At 42.9% G+C, this 16,333-nt stretch overlaps 1 long non-coding RNA gene across 1 annotated transcript in view; it reads left to right on the top strand.

Moving 5' to 3' along the window:
• The first annotated feature begins 10,146 nt into the window (after positions 1-10,146).
• Positions 10,147-16,333, top strand: part of LOC141445837 (uncharacterized) — a 120,241-nt gene continuing 114,054 nt past the window's right edge. The window contains exon 1 of the long non-coding RNA XR_012453393.1: positions 10,147-11,367. This is a non-coding gene — a long non-coding RNA (uncharacterized lncRNA). The remainder of the gene's footprint in view (positions 11,368-16,333) is intronic.

Here is a 16,333-nt window from a genome sequence, read left to right as displayed (position 1 = left end):
AAACTAAAAGTAGAATCTTCCTACTCGCCATTTGAATCTCGAATCACAAGTTGGCGAATAACCTAAATCGCGAAATGTCAATGAGTTGGAAGCAAAATCCTATCGGTCGTCTTTCGAATGTCGACTTGTTTACGAATATTTAAGTCGAAAGAAAAGCAGAAAAACAGAGACAAAATCCGATCGTTCGTCGGGGTGTTCGAGCCTGCAGACCATCCGAACGGGTTTCACCGTGAATACTCAGGGCATTTAAGTGTGGAGTTCATTCGAAGGCGCGTACACACTGGCAGGACAGCGTGCGTGTGTATATTTCGTGAGAGTAGTGGCGCTTTACTTATGGAACGCATTGTTCTATTGTGCACGGGAGATGAGCGCATTACTGTCCCTTGTCCCCCTTTTCGAGCAACCCCGGGACAATATCGTGCCGTCGTTAATCAGGCATCGTTCCTGGACGAGCCACATAGTAATTCGCGGAGGTTTATGCTCGCGGAGCGCGCATTTAGATTCACAACCCGCTATAGCTGTGATACTAGCTTAGACGTGATACTGGAAACTCGATAACGTTAGTTATAGACTTGGATTTAACGGTCCGGATGACGTTCCGGATCTTCGCTGTTCAGAATCTCATTCCACCGGCATACCGATACGTTTCCACCGATTATTCATTTTTATCCGTATAAAAATGCCTAAATTATGTGTACGAAATTCCACCGCTCCAAGCAATTGGAGCATCGTTTTCCGTGTTAGTTTGATTTCTATAACCACGCCTCCTTTTTTTTTTTTTTTTTTGTCTTTGGAAGCCTATTAATCGATATTTTTCTTACACGAAAGAAAATCATTTTCGATAAGATAGAGAATAGCGAAGCACGGGAGAAGGAAGAATAGAAAGGAAAAAACGTCGGTGTTCAGCATGGAAAATCACCACCTATCGACGATTTTATATTGACGAATTTTTCTTTCCACGTAATAATCGGAGGAATAGAAACGTGAGTTATGAATCGGTACAGACGTAATGGTGATGGCAGCGGAATAAGGAGGAAGAAGAAGAAGCAGAAGGACAAGGGTGCTCGTGCGTGTAAAACACGTATACGTGTATTCGCGAGCAGCAAGGAGTAGGAGATAAAGTGTTCGCGACGAATCTACGGAATGGGGTGGAAGCACAATGCTCCAACAATGACGCTATTGTGGAAACGAATAACACATAGTCCTGCGCTTTACCCTGCGTTTCGTCGTGAGTAAGCTGCATAGCTGAATCAAATGAATACGAGAGTGCCATCGCTAAGACACGCTTGCAGGCGTCTGCGCTACAAAGAAAAATTTACAATCGAATCGAAACTCGAAGGTGATAAAATCCTACACAAGTGCAAGTTTATATTATGCATCGTGCTTGGAATTGTCCGTATATCGAATTCTACGTGATCAAAACAAGAGATCTATCTTAACATTTACGAGACTGCTTGCCATATCTTTGCAAGTTTGAACGATAGCAAACAGAGGATGTCGGCGCGTTGCTCCATATACGAGCGAGAATATTCGGAACACGCGAGGAAACTTACACAGGATAGTGGGTCGTGTAAGCCAGTAGTTCCGGTCGCTTATGCGTCAGACAGCGTCGCACGCTTCACGCTGCTTTCAGGAAATAACGGATATGAATGCTGCACAGAGTCCTCCGTAGAACTTTGAGCGCTTTTATTCGAGGGCATTACGTTCCTTGACACGAATCTTCCCGACGTATGCTTAGAGCTTTCTTCCTATTCGCTGATAATGCAAGATTCTAATCAGCAGAATAGACACTGTCAGACGTTTTCATTTGAACGAGAAACCATTGCGAAACTTCCAAGTTGTCTCGTTATTACCTCGATACGGATAATTCCTTACGTTCGTTAAAGATCGTTATTTTAATATTAATATTTACAAAAGATCTGGATTGCTCCAATATACACAAGTTCTTCTTGCGACAATCGATAGTAATTATCACGTACACGTTAACACGATAAACGAGTATCGGCACGATCTAAATTCTCTATTTATCGCTACAATTAAATAACAAAAAATTTTGTATACATTTCTCTAAATATCCTGTCTTACATGCATTAAATATCAAATTTCCAAATTACCAGTAATCCAATTAATAAGACACTAGCGGAATGTCTGGAACCCCCGACAGACGACTATGTATGTTAGTGAATTTCGAAACTTTGAGAAAGGAGGTTGCAAAAAATAATGATGCTAATAAGATGGCGGATACAATGGAGTCAGAGTGCACACGTAAGTAAAGTAGTATCATCGGAATGGCTCGAAGGGGTAGAAGGTCGACGAAGAGGTCCAGCGGAGGGCAATACCGTGGACGGGGTAGGTACGTAGGCAGATTTAATTAGCATGGACCAACGGAGGCCCTCGGGGGTTGCCGGGGGTGCGGACGAGGGCAGTTCGAGCGTTAAAGTTAAATGACGGTTGGCGGTTGCTTATTCTTCCCGGCAACTGATGCTTGATAATCTGCGAAATCTCCCCGCCGGCTCTCAATTCTGCTCGATAGTTGGCTGCCTGTGCAGGCCAATTCTCTCAATGGAACAACTCAGCCACGGACTGACTGGCTTAATTGTAGTTGCTACGTCTCCTCTACCCCGATTTCGTTTTTTTTTCATTTCTCCCTCTATCCCACGTCAGGAGTCGTTTCCTTCGTCCCGACATACGTTTCAGAAAATATCCTTGTCCAGGATGATGGCTTGAAATCCGTATAAAATATTCGTCGTAACTCGAATAAAGGAAAAATATTAAACCGTAAATGGTGAGATGGAATCTATCAGATCTCAGCTATCTTTACTTTTGTAGTGATTTTAAACACGCGATATATTATCTTTTTTATCTTTTCGATTATCCGTAAGCTGGACATATTGTGCGTTCGTTCACGTAGCAAAATAATCGCTATCGTGACCAGTTACGCGTTAATATCTAAAATAGCAACGCGTTTCTTATAATTTATTAAATAAATTTTAGTTATATATATAGATAGGTATATTCGATGACTAATTCGACTGACTGCGAATTATGACCAAGAGCGGTGTGATTTTTACGCAAGGAACTTTCTGTTTGTGTTTAGAATTTATTCAGCGAGCGTACATTTCGCGGAACATTTCGTGGAAAGGATCGTCATGCAATCGTGCGAGATCCGGCATTAACCTATTCCGCTTTGTCGCGTGCGTGTAGCACCCTACTCCCTCCAGGGGATCTTCCATCCCTCTTCGCTCTTTTTCGCCGTCCGACACCCATCCCAGTGCCAGGATTCCCCGCGCCTCGCCTTTCCTCCGCAATTTTTCCGCCACATTTGCCTTTGTCTCGCGACAACAATGCATCGCCTCTACTGCGATGACATAAAAATATGTGCACCGATGTCTCTCTTTCTCTTCGCTCCGCCTTTCTCTCCGTCTGTTACTTTTCCGCTTGTCTCTTCTACCATCTCCAGCCCATCCACCCTCGGTGCTCTTCTTTCATCCTCGTAATAGACGAACGTCTGTCGGTATCGCGGAGGCGGCCTCCACGCGCGAATTAATTCGGCTTGTCAGAAGACGAATACCGCGCGTTCTCGCGATCGGTGATTTCCTTTCCGTGATTTTTGCCGCCTGGAAAAACACATCTACCGATATAGAACACGGTGGACTCTCTTCGTGCATCCAGATCAGCCATACTGTTGTTCGAATCAGTTCCTCGTTTTTTTTTTTATATTTCTCCTCGTTGAGAAAATTTCCTTTTCGCTCCTTCGTCGTTATTTCGCGCATTAATGTTGCCTCATAATATACATATAAGTTCGAATATCGCGAACGAAGTTGAAGATTGAATTCAAAGATGTTGAAGTTCGGGCGACTGAAATAACCCTACTTCGCTATATCCTACTGGCTCAAACGATTCTACCTTATCGAAATAATTCCTTCTTCGACTCTATTCTGACAACAGCGTCGAAGTACAAAGGTCCAATCGACGTGAAAACGTCGGCATCCGATAAACAATCGCGGAAGAACCGCGGCGAACGATTATCGCCGCGGACACCTGTGCCCTGCGCGCCAATTCCTAGACCTTGCGGTGATATGAAAAGAAAAGGCCGCGGCTTCGGAGAATATTGTTCTCGACGGCGACGCCGGGCGTCGTCGCCGGAATTTTCGTCGTCGAATGCTCGAACAATGAGCATGCAAATGATCGGCCGAAGATCGATATCGGTCCCTGGCTGCGATCAGAATTTTCCCGCGACTGGTTCCGGGGGCAGCTCTGCCCTTTCGTCCATCCCCCTCCCGACCCCCTTGCCCCCGCGCGAGACAAAAGGGGGCCGGCGCCGGTTGACAATGGCCCGATGGCATTACGTATGCAGGCACAGGGCTCCGCTCTTTTCGAATTCGTTGCATTCTGCCTCTGCCTTTCCGCCGCCGCCCCCTCCAACCCCTTTCCATCTTTTTCCTCCTACGTTTTCCCTCCGAACCTCTCTTCTCCTAGCTGTACAAGCTCGTTCCGTTCCGTTCTTCTGCTCTTCGTTCTCCTCCGATCCGCACGCCCATCCTCGCGGTTCTATTCTGCAAATTGCAATCGCCAATCTGCCGCCCCTTTGTCTCGTTGCTCTTTTTCCCGCAGCCCTTCAACCACCGGCGAAGCTTCTGGAAAGCGTTAATTGAAGGGGTGCGACCAGAGTATGCGGTGCATTCTTTTTTAAGCTTCTCCCACTGCTTTTCGATGTCCCTTTAATTGTATCGCCGATCGACGAACACGCGAAATTCTAGAAACACGCGGTATTCAGGCAGACGCTGATCCTCCATGGGATGATGCTTGTTCTGCGTCGGTTCTTACCACGGATGTGATACATAAAGTGTTCCACAAGGAACGACTCTATCAGTATGCGTGGTAGATTATTATGAATTCCGATATGGAGTATCGCACTAGACTCGTAGCAAGGGTGAGCAGCTTACTGCTTGTGACAATCAGCCTGATTCTACATTTCAAATCGTTAACCTCAGTTCAGTGGTTCAGTCTGTGTTCACAATGCCTTTTCAATTTTCAAATATAGAATACGCTGATTTCTATAATGGACTGGCAAGAACCGTTAAAACATCGCATGAATAGAGAAAGACTAGCATTTTGAAAACTTCCTTTGGCATATACCTGTAAGTTAAAAGAAAGATGAAAAAAAGATACGCATACTATCTCTTCAAGTAAATCAAAAACTTATGCACCAATAACCACGGTGTATATGACCTTTCTTTATTCAGAATGGCCCACTAGATATACTGGCAAAGTTAAGTCGGCATTCTGCTGGAACACACGATGTAACAAACAATCGGGAGCAGTTTTGTTGAGGTGGGAAGGAAATGACAAAGATCGTGGAAGGAAACGGGGAATCAGAAAACGAAAGAGAGAGAGAGAGAGAGAGAGAGAGAGAGCGGTAGAGGGAAACAAGCTGCGCGAAGGTAGTGGGAAGAGAGCATCGACTGCATAGAATCTAAACTGTACAATGGTTGGTAATATCGAATGGGAGGGAGTTACCGTGTACGATGCCGGACTATTCAATGCAATAATTATAAATTGGTGTCTTTCAACTGGACGGCAAATCGACACGTAACGAAGCCACTGTAACTACATCCACGGCAACTTTGCGCCGCTTTTGATTCTGTCACACCGTGCGCGCCTCATCTACCTTGCCCCCCTTCCCTCCTTTAAACATGCGGTGGAAACCACACGTGAAATCGCGAAAATACACGGAACCACGTCGTCTACTGGATTTATAAATATCCAACTGGAACAAGCCAGTCTCGATTCGAGTGCGACGAAAATTACGTTTAATATCGATTCTTCGCTATCTGATGAGCTCGACTAGATCCGATTGAATCGAAAGGAAATGAACGACGTTGATCGATGTATCAGCATCACTGCCGATAAACATAGACAATCTGGGAATGTGTCATCTGGATCCTGATCGTCCCTTTTCGAAAGATAACATTAATACGATTTTAAAAATATACCGTTCTGAAAGTATCAGTTCGATCGACCTGTACCTTGATGATACTTGCACGCGTGCAGACAATTTCGTAATTAGAGCGGAATGCGTGATTCATCGTTACGTGGCTTATGCTTCCAAGATCATCCAGCTCATCCTTTTAGCTAAGATAACGACAATGCAGTATTAAGAATATATCGTTGGAAAATACCAGTCTAATCGATCTGCGCCTTGATGATACCTACATACGTCCAGACAGTTACGTAATTAGGGCGAAATACATGACTCATCGTTACATAGTTCATGCATCCAAAGGTTCGCCCTAACATGGCACAGGTACGGAACCACGTAGCATGGCCCCGAGGCAGTTACGAACTTAATGAAGCTGTTTTCCGTTTAATTAGAATCCCACCGTGATCCTTCCATTCTTAGACGGGTCTCGCGGTTAATCCTTGCTCCCGCGATATTAAGACGGCAGCCTCGCTCCTTACAAAGCGGGCCGTGTGCACAATATCGCGAGCCACATTTACCGAGCCTTTATGCACTCTGGAAGCTCGTGCAGCAAGTGTGCAGGTACACGCGTACCTCGTATACATTATTTGCAGATGCCGCGCCTGCGATTTTTATTGCATCGGAATTTGCTGCAATCCCTCTTGCTGAAATTTGCGCGAAGCTGCATCGCGATTCTTATTCACCATTCTGGAGATTTCTATTTTGTGCGTTTGACATACTTTCTTATCCCTTACGCGCGCGTCTTACGCGAGAATCCTTTCTGTCGACGATCGCTTTTATCCGTTCAAGCTGCAGCGTATTAATTTTTAATATACTCTTTGATCACGATCATCATATTTAAGATATTACATAATAAGTCTGCATTCAAGCGATTCGAATTCAAACAGCTTGAAATCATCTTATCGATATATTGTTTATATAATTATTTGTTGGCATATAGCAGTCTAGGTAATGAATTTTATGCGAAATTGAAAGATATAGAATACACGTAATAACGAAAAGTACAAAATATTTTACAATTTTCTGTTTAACCCCCGTTACTTCGGTTGCGCTTGTAAAAATATGAATTATTGCATAGATATTCGCAAGCAACATGATTACTCCGAATGAGAGCGTTATATTTTTTAGGTCGGTACCATACACATTATCTAAACATATGTGGCAAATCGAATTCATGTCGTACTCGATGAACGCGTTAACCAACCGATTAAGTAGGATGATCGTACAGGACGATGTAGTGTCCTGCAAAGCTCAGGAAGACGGTGTCGATTCTAAGCTGGAGACGGCATGGACGGTGCTTGGCCGTCGTCGTCGGCAGCCATGCCGTGGGGCCGGCGCTCTTTTATTTCGAAAACAATGGAAGGGCGCTTTGTTTCAGGCATTGTCAGGCGGACAGTAACGCGCGCACAAAAGTTATAATGAAACGCTATTTATTTAAATGTATAGGTGCCACGGTGCCACCAGCGAGCCCCCTCGGCTTTCCTCCACCATCGCGGTTCACAAACCCGCCTCTTTGTGTACGTGCACGAGCACCAACACCGTCTCGGTCACCAAGCGAGCCGTTCTTATTCCGTATTCTTTTATCCCGCTATCACATTTACGGTGCCATTCTTCCCGCGGCAATTGTCTTCTTAAGGCGATATAAGAAGCGGCGCGTGCGCTGACCGAGGCGCGTTTTCCTCCTCGTTGATTAAAAATCGTGAATCGATGTCTAGCGAACCGAGACAACCCCGTTCGACTTTTAACCGCTCCTATATGTTCGATTCTTTAGGCCTGTAGTTAATTGTTTGTTCGACAATTGCAACGTGAAAGTCATGGCCGAAGACACGTGTATGCCAGCGTTCTAAAATATACGGACACTTGATCATTTTTGATAGAATATAATTCAATTACAATATTACGAATAGGAGCACCGATAATAATTTTATCCTCTGAATATAATTATCCTCAGAACTGTCGTAAAGCATTGTGGCATGATCTATTTTACGATTATTCGTTATCCTACTGCTAAAGTAGGGATGCTGCTAACGGAGGATGTTGATAGACGTTGTACTTTTAATTATCGTTGGTTTCCCATTAATTCACATATTTCTCTGACATTCACGTACTATTATTGCAAATCGAGCAAGGTGTTCACATACTCGTGTGTTGATATTTTGAGACCAGAGAAGCACTGCTTGAGAAAGCAGTACCGATAACAATTGCCTTTATTGATGATCCAATGAAGAAGGTAACCCGATATCTCGTTGGGGGGACGTCTATTTCATTGAAGCAAATAGAATGATGATTTTATGATGGTCGAGGCTACGTGCGTTACCAACTCCTCGATTCATAGAATCGTGGAAGATTTTTCGGAACGACTCTATAGAACTAGGATTCGGATAATTTGTCTAATTGCTCTGGATTACCGACGGCTAAATGAAGATCCAAGCACAATGGCAGAATTAACTGAGACAGAGGAATGCAAAGTTACGTTTAAGTGGGAACAACTGTAACAATTAGATGCATATCCGGAGATCTTTGGGAGTGAATGCAATTAGATACCGCTGGACAAACGGGCGTATTATAAATTGCATCTCATTCGGAGAAGAAGACAACGGTTCAGGCTTAATAATCGTTTCCTGCGGTTCGCCGACGCCTGCGCAGAAATAATCACTAATTCGTGCCATAATGAAATAATGGTTTGCCATTTGAACGGCGCGTCTGTGCTCAAGTGCGAATCAATCGTTCGTCAGATTTTCTTCTCGGTTTGTTACTCGACGATTTTGCCGAACAGAATACTTGAAATTACAATGTAATTCTACGCTAAATTTTATCATTTATGTTACACAGGGTATAAAGGGTATTCGTTTAATCGGAGTCGTTTTTCTTACGAGCTGTTCAATTTGCCTACACTGAAAATGTTCCTCACCGAAATCTCCGCTACAAATAGATTACCGCGACTTAATTGTTGATAGTGGCAGACTGATGGAACACGTTGCGTCTACTTATATAAGATCCTATTTAAGAGACAATTCATGAATTTTCCGTATTTTTTCGAGGAAGAAGGTTCTTTCATCGCGCGTGCAATTTATCGCGGAGCTTCGGAGCTGCTCGAAATTACGTCCACGGAATTTCGCGACAATGGCCATGGAAGTCTCATCACATTCTAGCTGTCGACTGCGATGCATATGAGCTAACGTGCATGCCCGGCTGTTCCTCGTTTCTTTCTTCCTTCGTAGTAGAAAGGGAGCGCGTCTCTTTCTTCCTCTTGGCTCCTTTTCGATTTGAGAAAAAGAGTCGCACGACACCTGCGATCTGGCCTATCTTTCACGAATATGCTTCGCGGCGGAGGAAGAAAGGGACAGTTCCTTTCAAACGTGTCGAATGAATCGACAATGATGATATCGAGGGATTGGATGTAACAATGCCCCGCGCCGTATGGTTCGAGTTCATTTTAGGGTAGAGGAAGGTAGGACCCTTGGTCTCGAAAGGTCGAACCTCGAGCACGTGTTAAATATTCGAGGGGATTTTCGTTTCTCGCGAATCTATCGCTCTTCGATTCTATGAAAAGTGACGAAGCAGCCGAACGTTATTGTTGGATGCTTTAGTCATTTGGAAAAACATCCAGGGTGGAGTAGAAATTTTATATGTATTGGTAATGGTTACTCATATCCAAAAAAATTTTTAATAACAGAGATAATGTTTGCTAGTGATAAAAAATAATGTGCATTACCAATATTGGTTATGTGTAACGAAAAAGTATTCTCGTCGCTGATAATGATTATTCGTAACCAAAGAACGTTTTCATTATCAATAATGGTTATTCGTAATCGAAGCAATTATCATCATTAATAATTATTACCGGTAACCAAGGAAATTTTGATCATTTAAACACTCAAGAAGTAATATTTTCTAATCATTTAATGTTTAGAAAAATCACTTGAGGACTTAGTAATCACTGTCATTTCAATAAAAATGAGCTATTTTCCAATGACTTTACCATAAAAATTAACAAAATAACTATTATTTATTATCTGTCGTTTATTTTCCTTGTAGCCTGCAAAAATAACGATATCCGAAAGTTTTTAATAAAGAACTCATCTATTCATGGTGATATATTAATTCTACGATGAAAACTCTATTTATACTTTGTTATATTAATCGTTCCTCCTTCTTTTTATGAGTAACGAAAGCAAATAATATTCTAAGGAAGTAAAAGCTTCAATTAATTATAACCATTTCTTTTCATATGAGAATTGCTTCGAAACATCAAACATATTATATAAAATCGACTTACATTTAGATTATTTACCTTCGCTCGTCTACGAAGTGTTGTATCGAATATTATTTATTCTCTGGATATGTACCTGTGCCTCATCTTTGTTGCGGTAACGTGCCGAGCGAAGTGGTGGGGGCGCGAGGTAGTGGGGAGATACGGTGGCACGCAGCGATCAGTTCCATGCTGCGCGCGACACGGTAAACGTTGTCATAACGTCCGTTCTCGTTCTCCACTCGAAAATAGTGTGTTTCCGCGTTTTATTCGGCCGCGAAAGTGACATATATCTACGTAGCATCTTGTTTCGTTTTCCTATTCGATTTTTACAGAGCACGTATTTGTACGCGTCGGAGGTGTCGGAGTGATCAGTGTCTTTTCTCGTGGAGTGACATGTTAGTGACGAATATCGCGTTGACAGTGTACCAAACGTCGTTTAACAAAAGAATCATCCTCCTGAAAGGAACATTTCGTACAAAATAGCTCAATTATCGAGTAAAAACATTTGTCCTTCTCGTATATCGGAGTTCATCAATTCGCGGGTGTCTACCTAACCTCATCTTGACCAGCGTAGTACAAACTCCAAACATTTCTCGAAGATGATTCGTTATTGCAAAAAGAGCAGCCAATCAGAGCTCGCGGATTCCGTGGACCAGGAATATTCTTCTTCTTCAGCATAACTTTTTGGCGGGACAACATGTGAACGTCACGCAGTGTGCCGTGCTTTGAGATGCGAGAACGAGGATAAAAACGGTGTTTATTATGTGTCTCGAGGTCAATGACGCGTGTAATTAGATCCCAGCCGTTCGTATTTACTATATCTCAATAAGTCGTAGAACGTGCGATGTTGTCTTTGCCGTGGGCAGTGGCCGAACCTAGGCGATTTCAGCGGAAATCGCGTTTCTCGGAATCGCGTGTGACTGACGCTATGACACGAGGACAATGCTCGGAATTTCGGTTTTGAATTTTGCCTTGACGTGACACGCGTCGACGAGGCTCGATGTAGTGCGCGGATTGCTATGACATTTGGCTTTGACTGAGTGGCTGTTAGAGTGCCGTATCTCTATCATCCCCCGGGGATCTGATTTATGTTGCACGTGTACCAAATTTCCTGCGACATCGTTGATCGGTGAGTACAGCTTTTTAAATACTGCTTTTTAACGCTTGGTTCACCGCTCGTTCACCAATCGACGCCATTGCATCTCATTTATGGTCTCACCTGTAGTTTGCGGAATCGCAAGTTTCGCGAAACGATTACGCACTTTTATTAGATTAACTCCGATTAGATAATTCTATTCAGGTCGTAACAGATGTTTACATAGATACGTTTTTTCTGTTTGGTTTCTGGTTTTATCACGTATAGCGGACTATAATTTCCTTGAAACTCAAGGCAAAGTTAGTCGGTTTTATATAATATAAATGTGAAATATAATATATTTTAGAAGTATAAGTGTAAATTCTCCAACCAGTAGATAATAAAATTTTTATTTTGGCATTTTATTTACATACGATAATCGATGGTTATCTAAATATTCTTCTAAATTTTTGCCTCATTTTATTTCTTAAACTTAAAGAAAAAAAGAGGTAAACGAGTGATAATTAACAAGTGAAATATTATTTCTTATTACTTGGTGTTTTTAAAATAATTTAAAGTAATTAATAAGTTTTTGAAATTTGAATAAAATTCAAGTTATAGGGTCAGGTCATGTTATACATAGTACAGCTACATAAAACATTGTTTCACGATTATATTTATTATACCATTTATGTATTAATTAACTACATTAAATTCCATATTACTTACTACTTTCGTATCGCTATAAAACTTTAATACTATGAAAATAGAATGTAGAGGCTGATAAGAAAAAACGCCTCTTTCATGGGTAAATAAGCATATTAAAAGGAGAATTTGCTTCTGATAAAATATTCGTAACTTTTTAAAAATAATTAGCACGCCAATGAGTTAATCTCTAAGCAACCAAAAGAAAAGATCTCCTCCTTACTGAACCAAAAACACAGCGTTCAAGATTCAACTCGTAAGTAACTTCCGGGGTCCAACTCCTCAAAAAGGGAAAGAAAGAAAGGTTCGTGGTAAAAAGAAAGAAAAATATCTATATAGAGTCCTATTCCTGGGAAACGAGGAAACGATCAGCGATGCATAAGCGGCTGCCGATACAATCGTGCGCCGCTAGAGAGAAATTGAAATTCTTATCCGAGGCGTGCGCGGCTGAAAGGCTCTCGCGAATCGTATAAAGGCCTCATCAGAACGATCGCTCGAATATCCTCGTTCGAGTTCCGTTGAGGCAAAACGCGAAGGGGAGGGGGAGTTGCCGGTGAGGGCCAAAAATGGGGGAATAAAAATGGGGGGTAGGGGGTTGACGGAAGAAGAGAGGAGGCGCTGGTGGAAGTGACGTTGGATATAGCTGCGGGTTAGGCACACTGGTAAAGGTGGTGGTTGGTCGGGGGTGGCGAGCATAGAGGGTGGGCAACATAAAAGGCCAGCAACCCCTATTCCATGCAGGCTTCAATTGTTTCGGTTAGGCAGCGTTCATTTGTTTTTCTTTGCGTGCGCTTTTGCACGCTCCTCTGCCCTTCTACTCTCTTGTTGTTTCTCTTCCTTCCCCTTTGCACCCTCTATCGTGTCATCCATTCGTTTCTTCCTCCTCTTCTTCTTCTTCTGCTTCTTCTGCTTCCTGCCCTTCCTCTTCTATTTTTTAAGTTGCTTGGCCTCTTCTGGTCTTTGAGTTTCTCTCGCTTTTTACCACGTTTCTTTCATCGTTTCTCTCTTTTTCTCTTCTCGACTCTCTCCACCCCAACTTTTATTCACAGGACGCACGTCAAATGTAGATCGCCTTTTCCCCGTCAGTGCTCGTTCATCTCGCTCACCCCTTGTCGCGCGAGGTGTATTAAAATCGACCATTGTTATCGTAGGCAGAGGCGGGGGGGGGTGGCTCGCTAGCGGTTTCGGGGTGGGAACGAGGTGCTCCGTCAGCGGTCTTCAACGCGACCGCAAGGATCGTGCGCTCTGAAAGCTTTTGAAATAACACGCCTTCCGTGAATCCCCTAGTCTGCGACTTGCACGACCAAATACAGCACGCGAGATCTGCAGCCACCTGTGAACGTGTGGCTATTTGGTCCTGAAGACACACGTGGCTCGGTGTATACGCTGTATACTAACTTTAGTTTCACTGCTTTTCAAACTTCGAACTTCTTAACGCGTCTTCATCAACAATAATTTCTCTTTATCCAATTATTTTTTCTTTTTAAATACTTCGATTTCAAATTTCAATTTCATAATTCAAGATTTTAATCGCATATCAGGGTGAAAAATTAGAGAACCATTAAGTTCTTGTTAGCAGACTTTGTCCTAATTGAATGCGGTTATTAATAGGAGATATTAGTTTTATGAAACGGAGGAGGCGTGGAAAATTTAACGTTCGATCGAATCGATGGAGGAGCTGCTCGTTTCATAGATTGGAATAGCGCTCGAAGGGAAGGCAGATGTTACCGAAATAATTATAATTTACACCTGCCCGTAATAAACGAAAATCCACTGCGGCTAGTCGAATCTCTAAACCGATATCGCAGCATGGGATAGCCGGTGAATTAGGCGGTGTCATCTGCAGGCGTGAAATTTCGGGTGGGTTTAACCGTAACGCCAACAGCTGACAGGATCGACGCGATAGCCTATATAATAACCCTATTGGTGAACTACCCCGGTGACGGATCGCCGATCAATTAATCAATAAAATTCGGCTGCACTTCCCATCGGTAAAACGATAGATGTCCGCGCGTTTTCTATTCATTGTCGACCAGATCCAAATAGAAGATCTCTGCGGGATCATATAGAAATTAGATATAGCCAAATATAGGCTGCGTATACACATATATTTTGCATTTCAGTGTTCTCCGTTGATCATTATCGGAGCTGAACGAGAGGTCGTGTATTTTATTTTATCTTCGTCTCCTTTCGAATACGTACATACAGTTCACTAAAGTATTCGAACACTTGTAGATACTTGCGAATATGCATTGTATTGTGCGTGTATACGCGTATATAATTATGATAATCGTGTCTCGTTATAGTGTTAATAATATTTAAAAATATTTTAAATAACGCATACAATTCCATAAACATAAAAGCTTTGTGCGATAAGTATAAACATTTTCACGATCCACTGCACATATAAAAATTTCTCTGCATTGCGATGGAATGGCAGGATTCGTGTCTCTCGGTGGCGGTGATAGTTTGCTTTCCCTGACGTTGGTCTAATCGTCGCATCCTCGTGGCGACGTGCTCCAATAACGGCTATTTCGCTTAATCGTCGTGTCCGTGTAATTGGCATTTCAGCATAAAGCAGCGCCGGTGTCGTCACGTCGTCGTCCCGTTTGACGCGCGGATTTTATTCAAGAACGAACGACTGGTAACGAGTCATTAGCTGCGATTCAGGATTCTTGCCGCTGGAACAAACTCCTTTTCCTTCACCCCGTGCTGCTCCTATCGATTCTAGGCCGCTTGGATCCTCGCATACACGTTCACGCACACACAGGATCAGTGTGTCCCTCGCGGCGTGGCGCGGTGGCATACGCGAATAAATCGTGGCTTCGTTACACGCGACTCGAAGGCGGCAAACAAATAGGGTTAATTCCACGTGCGCCTGCTAGCCTGAATACGTCGTTTCCGAATGGAGGTAATTCCGGTGACAATGTGGCCTTTGATTTCATAGAACCGCACGGTTGAATGACTACCTCCACCCACCGCCTCCTCCGCCAGACACCCCCGCCGTCCTCTGGGTCCCTTCAACTCCGCGAAAACCCTCTTCCATCCTGGCTGCAGCGAATATACATATAATAAAGTAAAGTCAGCCACCGCCAGCTCCGGCCAACCCGGCAGAAAGGACTTTATTCAGTAACTAGCGATTCATGCGAAATCGTGAATCCGTTTCTGCCCGGCTTCGCTTCCACCTGCCCCTTCCTTCTCCTGCTTCCTTTTCCGCACCCTTTCACGCAGTTCGTTTCTCTCGCTCACCGCGTTCGACGTGTTCCTCCGAGTTGTCATCGTCGTTTCGCGTCGCGCTGCGAACGCTCGACTTCTATGATTTCTACAGAAACACGTAATGACCTATCGATTTAGAATTGAATAGAGAATCGTTGGCAGGGATTCGGGAAAATCGATACATCCTTTTTGCTTTGTGGGTAGGATCTTCGCGTCTAGTTATAATTGTTTATTTCATCGAAACCTTGACGGGACTTCTCAGGAATCTTTTGGAACTTTGGAATTTATCGGAAGTTGATAGGAAAATCGACCAAGCTGCGGCGGAATCTCTTAGCGAAGATATTAATTTTATCGAAACCTTTCGATTCGTTCTGGAATCTCTTGAAAATTGTCAGGGAATCAGCAGCTGAAACGGTTGCGAGCTGAAACAAATCGGTGTGTAGGACAAACGAGCGAATGCTCTTTTCCTAATGCAGGGAAAAGTGTATCGCAGCGGGTAGCAAATCTATGTATTATACAGACCAATGGAACAGCTACGCGTTACATATCCCATTCCCATTGACGCCACCCTAAAGCAAGATGGAAGAATCGTGTCCTTATTTTTCATAAATTTAATTCAATCGCGAAATGATCATAGATATCTATCTATCTTGGATTTCATAAAAGAAGTGTTGCTTCGTAGGAATTTGGAGAAAAATGAAGAAACTGGAGCCACAATCGGAGTCCATTAGTGACTCTCATGCTCCGACCAAAGTTTCTGGACAATGGACAGAAAGTATCGTAGCGTTATCTTCTTCGACTTTGAGAAGAGTAAGTCCGGTTTAATTTTCCGAGCTAGAATTAAAACGCTGTTCATCGTTCAGAATCTTATTCGTAGAAAAATTATTTGTTGAAGAAGAAATAGACGATAAGTCACGTTTTCCATTCTTCCAAAGGAGCAGTTTTGAAATTCAACGTGTTGTCGATAAATCTCGTATCGCCAAAAAAGTTCTTTTATCATTGAATAAAATTATTTGAAGCTAGACATGTATTTTTCTAGCCTTTCCATAATTTAAAAAAATATTGCTTGTTTTAACGATTATATCTTTAGCTTGTACAA

This window comes from Bombus fervidus, chromosome 10, assembly GCF_041682495.2.
Source record: "Bombus fervidus isolate BK054 chromosome 10, iyBomFerv1, whole genome shotgun sequence".
NCBI lineage: Eukaryota > Metazoa > Arthropoda > Insecta > Hymenoptera > Apidae > Bombus > Bombus fervidus.
This window is presented reverse-complemented; position numbering and strand designations above follow the sequence as displayed.